Genomic DNA, 14,674 nt, shown 5'->3' with positions numbered 1-14,674 from the left:
TCCCCGCTATCTGATGAGCTAATTTTGGTTTGCCTCTCTGGCCCCACCTGCTGCTAGTCGGTATTTGTCCCATGCACTCTGTGCCCATGCAACATGGGCCTGTTCGAACTCTCTAGAAGGTGCTGATCTCCCCAGACCTCAGATCCCTACTGAGGGGCCTTCCGTTTGTGAGGTCTTCACAGATTCTTAGCCCATAACAGGTAAGGGAAAAATTTATAGAATATTAAAATATATGTCTGTATTACAATGGAACATAAGATTTTATTAGAAAAATTTCTATCATCTATCAGTGGTCAAAAATTGTAGAGTACTAACTTTATTAATATATAATAAACACATTTGAACTAGTAACTAAAACATATATGTATATATATATTTAAATCTAATTGTCTCAATAACCCTTTTGATAGATGGGAAACTAAGGCTTCTAAGCTGAAGTTACATATCCAAGGTCCCACTGTTTCATAAGAGTAGAATGGGAATTTGAATCTCACCAATCTGTCTAGAGCCCATGATATTTACCACCACCCAATTTACCTCTGTGGTGCTGTATATTGTATGAACACCTACTAACTCTGCATGCAGGCATCACACTGTTTTACAAGATTTTATTTGTATTCCTTAAAAGATTGAGTGCTTCAAGACCAAAGATGATTCTGCTTAATTTTTGTAGCCTGATGCATTACCACAGTCCTTATCATATACTAATATTTGCTGGGTTTACCTTCAGTTTTATTTATACAAATTTTAGAGGCTGTCTTCCTTGCCTGATCAAGTCCCATGACTTCTATCTTATCTTTCAGCTAAGTATTGAAATGTTAATCTTCTCAGTATAATCAAATTTAATTATTTCAGTTTTGTTTCTGTGCCTAGAGGTGAAGAGTGTGTGTTTTCGATAAGTCAAACTAATAAATGAATGTAGTACAGTTCTAAGGTAGATTGTTTGCTGCTCCAGAAATGAAAAAAAAAATACATTTCCATCCAATATGTCTCCATCCCATACTACCAGATTCCAAGACTTCCACACCAAATGGGTGGAGAATCCACAGAGAAGAAAGCCACCAGAGCAACTTAATGCAATCAGGGAAGTAATCTACAGGTAGTTTATTTGGTATGGAATAAGCCATGCTATTCACATATGAAGAGACTTTCAAACACACTGATAAAATGCTTCAATAACTCACAGAATTGGTGGAATCTGACCCCTCAGAGAGGTAGTTAAGGGATTCTGTAAGTTTTAGAGATATGTCTTTGGGATGAATTGGATGTTGGTGGGTAAAAGAGATGCCAGGTTTCTGGATTTGACTGTTTGGATGGAGGTGTCAATAATCAAGAAAAGCCACAGAAGAGGAAGAGTAAATCACAGCCACCCTCCAAAACCAGGAAGGAGGGCAAAACAATGGAAGAAAAAAGTAATGCTTCTGCTTTTAATACACACCTCTTCATTTAGTAATGACAATAATTTAACTAGAATTAATTTACACATAAAAGATAATGTGTTAGATTTGATTACCAAATCTTAATAAATATAGGTATAGGGCCAAGTATGGGGGCTCATCTATAATCCTAGTACTTTGGGAGGCTGAGGTAGGAGGACCACTTGAGCCTAGGAGTTTGAAACCAGCCTAGGCAACATAGTGAGACCTCATCCCTACAAAGTTTTGCCCAGTATGGTAACACATGCCTGTGGCCTCAGCTACTCAGGTGGCTGAGGTGGGAGGATTGCTTGAGCCCAGGAGGTCAAGGCTGCAATGAGCCACCGCACTCCAGCCTGGGTGACAGAGTGAGACCCTAACTCAAAAAAAAAAAAAAAAATAGTAATAATAAGTGTAGAATTTGCCTTAGGGATATGATATGGTTTGGCTCTGTGTTCCCACCCAAATCTCATCTCTAATGATAATCCCCATAATCTTCACATGTCTGGGGAGAAACTTGGTGGGAGGTGATTGGATCATTTCCCCCGTGATGTTCTTGTGATAGTGAGTGAGTTCTCATGAGATCTGATGGTTTTATAAGGGGCTCTTTCCCCTTCACTGCTCACTTTTCTATCTCCTGCTGCCATGTGAAGAAGATCCTTGCTTCCGCTTTGCCTTCCACCATGATTGTAAGTTTCCTGAGGTCTCCCCAGACATGTGAAACTGTGAGTCAATTAAACCTCTTTCCTTTATAAATTACTCAGTCTTGGGTATTTCTTTATAGCAGTGTGAAAATGAACTAATACAGGACAATTGAAAGTGGGAACTCAGACACAATCATGATTTTAGACATTATTTACATGTAGTGACATGTAAGGATATTAATTTTACAGTTGTACATAGCACACATTCCTATTAAGTAATAGGACATTATTATCATCCTAGAAATTTCTTTAGAATCCTTCTTTATAACAAGGTATGCCTCTAGAAAACAGTTTACAAGAAAAAATATTTATAGCCGCTTTAATCGTTTTAAGTGTTATTCTGATTCTAGAACCATACATTTGTTTTGCTCTTTTGAGAACATTGTATAAACCAGATTATACAGTATGCACTCTTTTATGGCTAGCTGCTTTCACTCAGCATGTTTTTGAGGTTTATCCATGCTGTTATGCTCATTTAAAAAGTGTTCCTTTTTATTCCTGAGTAATATTCCATTGTATGAATATGGGACAAGTTACGTATCCATTCTTTCATTGATGCATACCTGAACGCTTCTAATTTTGAGCTGTTAAAGCTACCATGAATATTTTTGTAAGTGTATTTTAGGGTCACATATTGTCAATGTTCTGGGATAAATACTTAAAAGAATAATTGCTGTTTAAAATGTAGATACATGTTTACTTTTTAAGGAAGCTGCTGAAGAGTTTTTTTTTTTTTTTTTTTTTAAGTGGTGGCTGTATAATTTTACCAATTCCTCCCAATACTGTATGAAAGTTGTGGTTGCTCCACATCCTTATCAACATTTAATGATATCAGTCTTTTAATAGTAATCATTCTAGCCTGTGTGAAATTGTATCTTACTGTGCTTTTAATTTGCATTTGAATAATCTTGAGCATATATTTATGTGCTTATAAGCCATTTATGTCTTCTTTTAGTATCAGTTCAAGTGTTGTATATACATACTTATAGCATATGTGTGTGTATAGTTTGGCTCCTCTTCTTAATGGTGTCTTTTGTTCACCAGAAGTTTTAAAGTTTGACAGATTCTATGAAAAATTTTTATTGTGGTCATTGATTTCTGCTTTCTGTTTAAAAAATTTTTGCCTACCTCAAGGACACGAAAGTTAATTATTCTGTTTTCTTCTAGAAACTTTATAGTTTTACCTTTTATATTTTGTCTCTGATTTATTTTGAACTAATTGGGGTGTGGGGTATGGTAAGGGTTGTTTGTTTGTCCCATATGTATAGCCAGTTGTCCAGTATCTTTAGTTGGAAAGACTTTTATTTCACAATCACATTACTTTGGTAGCCTTGTCAAAAATCATTTGGCCATATGTCTTAATTGATTTCTGGAAGATTTATTGTTTCAATGATATATTTGCTTAACTTTCTGCCAATACTGCATGAATATACTAATTGTAGTTTTGCAGTAAATCTCTGCATGTCTTGTTTTAAAGAATTGTTTGGACTACTATAGTTTTTTTGCATTTTCATATGAATTCTACAGTCAGCTTATGATGTCTATAAAAGCATTTTGTCAGGATTTTGATTTGGATTGTATGAATGTGTAGATTAATTTGAAGAGTAATAGCATCTTAATAAAATTGAATTTCTCAGCCTATAAAAGTGGCATATCTTTCTATTTATTTAGGTCCTTAATTTCTATCAATGCTGTTTTAGTTTTCAGCATGGAGGTTTTGCACACTTTTGTTAAATTAATTTAAGTCACATTTATGTTTTTGGATAATATCACAAACAATACTTTTTTATTTTATTTTCCAATTTCTTATTGTCAATACAAAGAAATAAATTGATTTTTATAATGACTCTATATTTTATGATCTTTAATTTACTCATTGACCTAGTAACATTTTTTGAGATTTCTTAGTATTTTTTACATATACAATTATGTTATCTACAAATACAGATAGTTGTTACCCTTTTATTTCAACCTTTATGCTTTTAATTTAGTTTTCTTCTTTGTCTGGTTAGGACCTCTTATATAATGCTGAATATAAATTTAGCTGTTGATACTTAATGGCAGAGTGACATCAGCAAGAAAGCTGACTAGAGGCACCTGGCATTCATCCCCCTACTCCACAAGAAAGAAGAAATTCAAGACAATGAATAAACAACTAAGATTCTACTACAGTGTTAAAGAGAGAGTGCCGGAGTTCAGAGGAGCAGTGGGGAGGTACCTGTGGTTCGTGGAAGCCTAGGAAGGCAGCATGGAGAATGAACTCATTTTCAACAAAGGTGCCAAAAACATACAATGGGGAAAGGACTGTCTCTTCAATAAATGGTGCTGGGAAAATGAGATATCCACATGCAGAAGAATGAAACTGGACCCCGTATTTTTGCTATATACAAAAATAAAAGCAAATGGATTTAGGAGTTAAATCTAAGACTTCAAACTCTTAAATGACTAAAAGAAAACACTTCAGAAATTCCCCAGGACATTGGACTGGGCAAAGATTTCTTGAGTAATACTCTACAAGTACAGGGAACAAAAGAACAAATGGACAAATGGGATAACATTGAGTTAAAAGGCTTCTGCACAGTAAAGGAAACTCAACAAAGTAAACAGACAACCCACAGAATGGGAGACAATATTTTCAAACCGTCCATCTGACAAGGGATTAATAACCAGAATGTATAAGAATTATCTATAAAAATATAATTATCTAATTTAAAAATAGACAAAAGATATGAATAGACATTTCTCAAAAAAAGATATACAAATGGCAAACAGTTATATTAAAACGTGCTTAGCATCACTGATCATCAGAAAATGCAAATGAAAACTGCAATAATATCATCTCACCCCAGTAAAAATTACTTTTATCCAAAAGACAAGTAATAACAAATGTGGTGAGGTTGTGGAGAAAAGGCAACCTTGGTACACTGTTAGTAGGAATGTACATTAGCATAACCATTATGGATAACAGTTTGAAAGTTTCCCAAAACACTAAAATTAGAGCTACCATATGATCCAGCAATCCTCTGCAAGGTATATACCTAAAAGAAATGAAATCAGTCCATCAAAGACATATCTGCACTACCCTACCACGTTAATTGCAGCACTGTTCACAATAGCCAAGATTTGGAAGCAACCTAAGTGTCTACACAGAGAAATGTATAAAGAAAATGTACTTATACACAATGGAGTACTCACTATTCAGTGGTTAAAAAGAATGAGATTCTGTCATTTGCAACAATATGAAAGAAACTGGAGGTCATTGTGTTAAGGGAAATAAGCCAAGCACAGTGTGATGGTTAATACTGAGTGTCAATTTAATTGGATTGAAGGATGTAAAGTATTGCTCCTGAGTGTTTCTGTGAGGCTGTTGTCACAGGAAATTAACATCTGGGTTAATGGGCTGGGAAAGGCAGACCCACCCTTAATCTGAGTGGGCTCCATCTAATCAGCTGCCATCACGGCCAGGATAGAAAGCAGGTAGAGAAACGTGAAAAGGTTAGACTGCCCTAGCCTCCCAAGTTGCATCTTTCTCCTGTGCTGGATGCTTCCTGTCCTCGATCATCAGACTCCAAGTTCTTCAGTTTTGGGACTTGAATTGGCTTTCTTTTCTCCTTGGCCTTCAGATGGCCTATTGTGGGACCTTGTGATTGTGTGAGTTAATACTTAATGACTTCCTCTGTGTGTGTGTGTGTGTGTGTATGTATATATGTGTGTGTGTGTATATATATATATAAAACTCTGTGTGTGTGTATATATATATGGAATGTATTGCCTCCAAATGTATTGCTGCATATATATATATATGTGTGTGTATATATATATGAGGAATGTATTGCCTCATATATATGTATATATATGAGGAATGTATTGCCTCATATATATATAAAATGCCTATATATATACACACACACACACACTATTAGTTCTACTTCTGTCCCTCTAGAGAACTCTGGCTAATACAGAGTTTGGTACAGAAGTGGTTCTAGAGGAAGAAAATATTGAGGATGGAGTTCTTTCATTCATTTTGGGATATCTGGAGTTGTCTGCTTAACATGATTAGACCCCAAAATGCTAGGGACTCTTTCTAACAGTATGGAGAATGACAGTGGATTATCACAAGCTTAATCAAGTGGTGACTCCAATTGCAGTTGCTGTACCAGAAGTGGTTTCATTGCTTGAACAAATTAACAATCTCCCGGTACCTGGTATGCAGCCATTGACTTGCCAAATTCCTTTTACTCCATTCCTGTCCATAAGGGCCACCAGAAGAAATTTGCCTTCAGCTGGCAAGGCCAGCAATGTACCTTTACTGTCCTACCTCAGGAGTATATTAAGTCTCCAGCTTTGTGTCATAATATTATTCAAAGAGACCTTGACTGCCTTTCACTTTCACAAGATATCACACTGGTCCATTACATTGATGACATTATGCTGATTAGATCCAGTAAGCAAGAAGTAGCAAACACACTGGACTTATTGGTGAGACATTTGCATGCCAGAGGATGGAAAAGAAATTTGACTAAAATTCAGGTACCTTCTACCTCAGTAAAATTTCTAGGGATCCGGTGATGTGGGGGTCCTGTCAAGATATTCCTTCTAAGGTGAGGAATACGTTGCTGCATTTAGTCCTTTCTACAATCAAGTAATAGTCACAACACCTAGTGGGCCTGTTGGATTTTGGAGGCAATACATTCCTCATTTGAGTGCGTTACTCTCGCTCATTTATTGAGTGACCCAAAAGGCTGCCAGTTTTGAGTGGGGTCCAGAACAGGAGAAGGCTCTGCAACAGGTCCAGGCTGCTGTGCAAGCTGCTCTGCCACTTGGGCCATATGACTCAGCAGATCCAATGGTGCTTGATGTGTCAGTGGCAGATAGGGATGCTGTTTGGAGTCTTTGGCAGGCCCTCATAGGTTAATCACAGCAGAGGACTCTAGAATTTTGGAGCAAGGCCCTGCCATCGTCTGCAGATAATTACTCTCATTTCGAGATAGCTCTTAGCCTGTGACTGGGCTTTGGCGGAAATTGGATGTTTGACTATGGGTCATCAAGTTACCATGTGACCTGAAATGTCTATCATGAACTGGGTGCTTTCTGACTCATCTAGCCATAAAGTGGATCATGCACAGCAGCATTCCATCATCAAATGGAAGTGGTGTATATGTGACTGGGCTCAAGTAGGTCCTGAAAGTACAAATAAGTTACATGAGAAAGTGTCTCAAATGCCCATGGTCTCTACTCTTGCCACCCTGCCTTCTCTCCCCCAGCCTGCACCAATGACCTTATGGGGAGTTCCCTATTATCAGCTGATGGAAGAAGAGAAGACTAGGGCCTGGTTCACAGATGATTCTGTACAATATGCAGGCACCACCAAAAAGTGGACAGCTACAGTACTACAGCCCCTTTCTAGGATATCCCTGAAGGATAGTGGTGAAGGGAAATCTTCCCAGTGGGCAGAACTTCAAGCAGTGCACCTGGTTGTGCACTTTGCATGAAAGGAAAAATGGCCAGATGTGAGATTATATACTGATTCATGGGCTGTAGCCAATGGTTTGGCTGGATGGTCAGGAACTTGGAGGAAGCATGATTGGAAAATTGGTAACAAAGAAATCTGGGGAAGAGGTATGTGGATGGACCTCTCTGAGTGGCCAAAAACTGTGAAGATATTTGGACCCCTTGTGAGTGTTCACCAAGGACCTCAGCAGAGGAGGATTTTAATAATCAGGTGGATAGGGTAACCCGTTTTGTGGATACCACTCTGCCTCTTTCCCCAACCACCCCTGTCATTGCCTAGTGGGCCTATAAACAAAGTGGCCATGGTGGCAGGGATGGAGGTTACACATGGGGTCAGCAACATCGACTTCCACTCATCAAACCTGACCTGGCTATGGCCACTGCTGAGTGCCTAATTTGCCAGCAGCAGAGACCAACACTGAGCCCTCAATTTGGCACCATTTCTAGAGGATAATCAGCCAGTTACCTCGTGACAGGTTGATTATATTGGACCTCTTCCATCACGGAAAGGGCACAGATTTTTCCTCACTGGAAGAGACACTTACTCTGTATATGGATTTGCCTATCCTGCATGAAGTGCTTCTGCCAAGACTACCATCTGCCCTATGCACCATCAAGGTATTCCACACAGCATTGCCTCTGACCAAGGCACTCAACTTTACAGCTAAACAAATGCAGTTTTTACCATGGTAAAAACTGGTTTTACCATGTTCCCCATCATCCTGAAGCAGCTGGATTGATAGAACAGTGGAATGGTCTTTTGCAGTCACAATTACAATGCCAACTAGGTGACAATACTTTGCAGGGCTGGGGCAAAGTTCTCCATAAGGCCATGTATGCTCTGAATCAGCATTTAATATATGGTACTGTATCTCCCATAGCCAAGATTTGTGGGTCCATGAATCAAGGGGTGGAAGTGGAAGTGGTACCAACCTAGTGATCCACTAGCAAAATTTTTGCTTCCTGTTCCCATTACATTATGTTCTGCTGGCCTAGAGGTCTTAGTTCCAGGGGGAGGAATGCTGCCACCAGGACACAATTATTCCATTGAACTGGAAGTTAAGATTGCCACCTGGACACTTTGGACTCCTCCTATGTTTATGTCAACAGGCTAAGAAGGGAGTTATAGTGTTGGCTGGGGTGATTGACCTGGACTATCAAGATGAAATCAGTCTAGTAAGTGGAGGTAAGGAAGAGTGTGAATGGAATACAGGAGATCCATTAGGGCATCTCTTAGTATTACCATGCTCAGTGATTAAGGTCAATGGGAAAATATAACAGCCCAATTCAGGCAGGACTACAAATGGCCCAGACCTTTCAGGAATGAAGGTTTGGGTCACTCCATCAGGGAAAACAACAACAACAAAGCTGCTAAGGTGCTTGCTGAGGGCAAAGGGAATATAGAATGGGTAGTAGAAGAAGATAGTCATCAATACCAGCTAAGACCACATGCTGTGTTGCAGAAACTGCACATGGAGAAATGAGGACTGTAATTGTCATGAGTATTTCCTCCTTCTTTTGTAAAAAACATATTTGTGCAAGTATACACTTGTACTAAGAAAATATCTTCATTTTATTTCCTTTTTCCCTTATCATGTGACATAAGATTTATTGTCTTCATATCAGCATTTAAATATTGCTAACTGTATACAATAGTATTTGTATACTATTGAGGATTGGTGTGTTTCCAGTTATATGGATAGTTGTATTATGTTAGGCATAATTATGACATTATTGTCTTTATTTGAAGATTATGTGTGATCTCAGGAGATGTGTATGCTTCAAGTTGACAAGGGGTGGACTTGTGATGGTTAATACTGAGTGTCAACTTCATTGAAGGATGCAAAGTATTGATCCCGGGTGTGTCTGTGAGGGTGTTGTCAAAGGAGATTAACATTCGAGTCAATGAGCTGGGAAAGGCAGACCCACCCTTAATTTGGGTGGGCATCATCTAATCAGCCGTCAGCACAGCCAGGATATAAAGCAGGCAGAAAAACTTAAAAAGGTTAAACTGGCCTTGCCTCCCAGCCTACATCTTTCTCCTGTGCTGAATGCTTCCTGCCCCAGAACATCAGATTCCAAGTTCTTCAGTTTTGGGACTCGGATTGGCTCTCCTTGCTCCTCAGCTTGCAGATGGCCTATTGTGGGACCTTGTGATCATGTGAGTTAATACTCAATAAACTCATACACACACACACACACACACACACACACACCCCACTATATATATATATAGTGTATATATATGAGTGTGTATATATATAGTGTGTGTGTGTGTATATATATATAGTTCTGTTCCTTTAGAGAACCCTGACTAATACACAGAGTAAGACAAACATCACATGTACTCACTTATTTGTGGGAGCTAACAATTAAAACAATTGAACTCATGGCCTGGAGATGGGGAGAAGAAAGATGGTTACCAGAGGCTGGGAAGGGTAGTGACAGTTGTGGGGGTGGATTGTGTAGCAGAGGAAGTGGGGGTGAATAAAGGGTATAAAATAATAGGAAGGATAAATAAGATGTAGTATTTGCTAGCACATCAGGGTAGCTACAGTCTAAAATGATTTAACTGGACATTTTAAAATAACCAAAAAAAAAATTGGATTTTTTTTGTCACACACAGGATAAATGCTAAAGGTGATGAATACCCAATTTATTCTGATGTGACTATTATTAATTTTTGTACATTAATATGTTCTTTAGTGGTAATTTGTGAAATTTTGATGCACCCATCACCTGAGCAGTGTACACTATCCAATGTGTAGTCTTTTATCCCTCATCCCCTTCCCACCTGTTTCTCCAAGTCCCCAAAGTCCGTTGTATCATTCTTATGCCTTTGCATCTCATAGCTTAGCTCCTACTTGTGAGAACATACAATGTTTGGTTTTCCATTACTGAGTTACTTAATTTAGAATAATCATCTCCAATTCCATCCATGTTGCTGCAAATACCATAATTTCGTTCTTTTGTTGGCTGAGTAGTGTTCCATGGTGTGGAATTTTATTTATCCATTATTGATTGATGGGCATTTGGGCTGGTTCCATATATTTGCAATTGTAAATTGTGCTGCTATAAACACATGTGTGCAAGTATCTTTTTCATGTAATGACTTATTTTGCTCTGAGTAGATACCCAGAAGTGGAATTGCTGGATCAAATGTTAGAGCTTTAAGGAATCTTTATACTGTTTTCCATAGTGGTTGTATTAGTTTACATTCTCACCAACAGTGTAAAAGTGTTCTCTTTTCACCACATCCACACCAACATCTGTTATTTTGGGTTTTTTTGATTATGGCCATTCTTGTAGGAGTACCACATTCATGGTATCACATGTGGTTTTGATTTTGATTCGCATTTCCCTGATCATCAGTGATGTTGAGCATTTTTTCACATGTTTTTTGGTCATTTGTGTATCTTCTTTGAGAATTCTCTATTCATGTCTTTTGCCCTTATTTTTTTTTAAGGAGTATCCCCCTCTCCATTTCTTGTAAGAACGGGTTTCCCCTACACAGCTAAGTAGCAGTAGCTTCCCCAACATCCCCTGGAAAAAAAAAAAAAAAAAAAAAAAAAAAAAAAAAAAACGGTTAAAATAGGCTGGGAGTTTGAGACTTTGATGGGATTTTTTTTTTTTCTTGCTGACTTATTTGGGTTTCTTGTAGATTCTGGATATTAGTCCTTTGTCAGATGTATAGATTGCAGAGATTTTCTCCCACTCTGTGGGTGGGTCTGTTTACTCTGCTGATTATTTCTTTTGTTGTTCAGAAGCTTTTAATTTAAGTCCCATCTATTTATCTTTGTTTTTGTTGTATTTGCTTTTGGGTTATTGCCCATGAAGACTTTGCCTAAATCAATGTCTAGAAGGGATTTTGCAATGTTATCTTCTAGAATTTTTATGATTTCAGGTCTTAGATTTAAGTCTTTGATCTATCTTGAGTTGATTTTTGTATAACATGAGAGATGATGATCCAGTTTCATTCTTCTACATGTGGCTTGCCAATTATCCCAGGACCATTTGTTGAATAGGGTGTCCTTTCACCACTTTATGTTTTTGTTTGCTTTATCAAAGATAGGTTGACTGTAGCTTTCTTTCTGTGTTCTCTATTCTGTTTCACTGGTCTGTATGCCTATTTTTATACCAGTAAATAGGTATACTCTTTTGGTGACTATGGACTTACGGTATAGTTTGAATCCAGGTAATGTGATGTCTGCAGTTTTGTTCTTTTTGTTTAGTCTTGCTTTGGCTATGCAGGCTCTTTTTTGGTTCCATATGAATTTTATGATTTTTTTTTTCTAGTTGTGTGAAGAATGATGGTGGTATTTTGATGGTAATTATACTGAATTTGTAGATTGTTTTTGGCAGTATGGTCATTTTCACAATATTGATTCTACCCATCCATGAGCATGAGATGGGTTTCTATTTGTGTCGTCTATGATTTCTTTCAGAAGTGTTTTGGAGTTTTCCTTGTAGAGGTCTTTCACCTCCTTGGTTAGGTATGTTCCTAAGTATTTTATTTTATTTTTTGCAGCTATGGTAAAAGGTGATGGGTTGTTGATTTGATTCTCAGCTTAGTAGCTGCTGATGTGTAGCAGAGCTACTGACTTTTATACAATAATTTTGTATCTTGAAATTTTGCTCAATTCGCTTACTAGTTCTAGGAACTTTTTGAACGAGTCTTTAGAGTTTTCTAGGTATACAAGCATGTCATCAGCAAATAGCCACAGTTTCACTTGCACTTTATCAATTTTTTTTTTTTTTTTGGATGGAGTTGCTCTCTTGTTGCCTAGGCTGGAGTGCAATAGCATGATCTTGACTCACTGCAACCTCTGCCTCCTGGGTTCGAACAGTTCCCCTGCCTCAGCCTCCTGAGTAGCTGTACTTACAGCCTCCCACCACCACACCTGACTAATTTTTGTAATTTTAGTAGAGATGGTGTTCCACCATGTTGGCCAAGCTGGTCTCAAACTCTTGACCTCAGGTGATCCACCCACCTCAGCCTCCCAAATTGCAGGGATTACAGGCATGAGTCACCATGACTGGCCCTGTTTACCAATTTTTACACCCTTTATTTCTCTCTCTTGTCTGATTGTTTTGGCTAGGAATTCCAGTACTATGTTGATTAGAAGTAGTAAAGGTGGACATCCTTGTCTTGTTCAAGTTCTCTGGGGGGTTGCTTTCAACTTTTCCCGGTTCAGTATAATTTTGGCTGTGGGTTTGTCATACATGGCTTTTATTACCTTAAGATTTGTCCTTTTTATGCCTATTTTGTGGAGGGTTTGAGTCGTAAAGAGATGCTGGATTTTTTCTAATACTTTTTCTTCTTCTATTGTGATGATCATGTGATTTTTGTTTTTAATTCCATTTATGTGGTGTATTACATTTATTGACTTGTGTATGTTAAACCATCCCTACGTCCCTGGTATGAAACCCACTGGATCATGGTAGATTATCATTTTGATTTGCTGTTGAGAACAGTTAGTTTGTTAAGGATTTTTGCATCTATGTTTATCAGGGATACTGGTCTGTAGTTTTCTTTTTTATGTTACGTCCTTTCCTGATTTTGGTATTAGGATGATACTAGCTTATAAAATGATTTGGGGAGGATTCCCTCTTCCTCTATCTTTTGGAATAGCATTGATAGTATTTGTACCAATACTTCTTTGAATATCTGATAGAATTCAGCTGTGAGGCTGGGCGCCTCTGTAATCTCAGCTACTCAGGAAACTAGAGGTGGGAGAATTGCTTGAACCTGGGATGCGGAGGTTGTAGTGAACGGAGATCATGCCACTGCACTACAGCCTGGGCAACAGAGAGACTCCGTCTCAAAAACAAAGAATTCATCTGTGAATCTGTCTGGTCCTGGACTTTTTTTTTGGTAACTTTTAAATTATCACTTCTATCTTGCTGCTTGTTATTGGTCTGTTCAGAATTTCTATTTTTTCCTGATTTAATCTAGGATGGTTGTATCTTTCCAGGAATTGATCTCCTCTAGGTTTTCTAGTTTATGCATGTAAAGGTGTTCATAGTAGCCTTGAATCTTGAATAATCTTTTGTATTTCTGTGGTATTGGTTGCAATACTCTTATTTCATTTCTAATTGAGCTTCTTTGGATCCTCCCTCTTCTTTTCTTGGTTAATCTTGCTAATGGTCTATCAATTTTGTTTATCTTTTCAAAGAACCAGGTTTTTGTTTCATTTATCTTTTTAATTTTTTGTTTCAATTTAATTTAGTTCTCTTTTGTAAGTTTTTTGTTTTAATTGATTTTCTTAAATTTGTTGAGACTTGTTTTATGACCTATCATATGGTCTATCTTGGTGCCTGTTCCATGTGCTGATGAAAATAATGTATATTCTGCAGTTATTAGGTAGAATGTTCCGTAAGTATCTGTTAAGTTCATTTGTTCTAGGGTATGGTATTAAATTTCTCTTATGCTATGTTGACTGTGTTGATGCCTTATCTGGTTCTGTTGGTGGAGTGTTTAAGTCCCCCACTATTACTGTGTTGCTATCCATCTCATTTCTTAGGTCTAGAAGTAATTGTTTTATAAATTTTGGAGCTTTAGTGTTAGATGTATATATATTTAGGATTGTAATATTTTTCTGATGGGTGAGTCTTTTTATTATTACATAATGTCCCTCTTTGTTGTTTTTAATTGCTGTTACTTTAAAGTTGGTTTCTGTCTGATATAAAAATAGCTATTCTTGCTCTCTTTTGGTTTCTATGAGCATGGAATATTGTTTTCTGCCCCTACCCTTAAGTTTACACGAGTCCCTATAGGTCAGGTGAATCTCTTGAAGACAGCAGATACTTGGTTAGTGATTTTTATGCATAATGCCATTCTGTATATTTTAAGTGAGCATTTATGCCAATTATATTCAATGTTAGTATTGAGATGTGAGGTACTATTCTGTTCATTGTGTTATTTGTTGCCGGAATACTTTGTGGGTTTTTTTTTATTGTGTTATTATTTCATAGATTCTATGAGATTTATCCTTTAAGAGATATTATTTTGGCATAATTTGGGATTTGTTTCAAGATTTAAGC

The sequence above is a fragment of the Theropithecus gelada genome, chromosome 6 (genome assembly GCF_003255815.1).
Source record: "Theropithecus gelada isolate Dixy chromosome 6, Tgel_1.0, whole genome shotgun sequence".
Taxonomy (NCBI): Eukaryota; Metazoa; Chordata; class Mammalia; order Primates; family Cercopithecidae; genus Theropithecus; species Theropithecus gelada.
Note: the sequence above shows the minus strand (reverse complement) of the source record.